Source organism: Eimeria tenella, genomic scaffold, assembly GCF_000499545.2.
Source record: "Eimeria tenella Houghton genomic scaffold, Eth_scaff3019, whole genome shotgun sequence".
Classification (NCBI taxonomy): Eukaryota; Apicomplexa; class Conoidasida; order Eucoccidiorida; family Eimeriidae; genus Eimeria; species Eimeria tenella.
The window spans coordinates 5,055-5,541 of record NW_013542889.1 but is presented as its reverse complement, the minus strand read 5'-3'; positions in this window follow the sequence as shown (position 1 = coordinate 5,541).

Sequence of the window (487 nt, the reverse complement as noted above, 5' to 3'; positions counted from 1 at the left end):
TTTTGCTGCAGCAGCAGCTGCGGCCGCTCTCGAGCTTATTTGCTGCTTCTTTTTTGCAAGATGAATTCTATTTAGTGACTCTTATGGCTCTTTGGTATCAAGTCTTTTCTCTCAACTCTCTGCAGTTCTGCATTTTGCTGCTGCTGCCTCTCTGCGAGCTTATCTATGGAGTCTTTTCTCTCCACACTGCAGAGCAGCAGCTAGCTGTCATACTGCAGCGCGAAGCAGCAGCACTTGCTGCTAGAAGGGCCCTCTGTCTCCGCCGGAGGGCCCCCCTGGGGGGGCCCCCGGGGGCCCCGGGGGGTCCGCGGTTCGTGCTGCAGCGGGTGTCTGCTGCTGCTGTTGCACCGGGGGACTTGCTGCTGCTGCAGGCGGGAGATGAAGTGCCCTGCGACTTGCTGCTGCTGCACGGAGCTGCTTCCGTAGATGAGTCGCTGCTAACAGGAGAGTCAAAGCCTGTGTGGAAGAGGCCCCTGGAGGGGCCCCG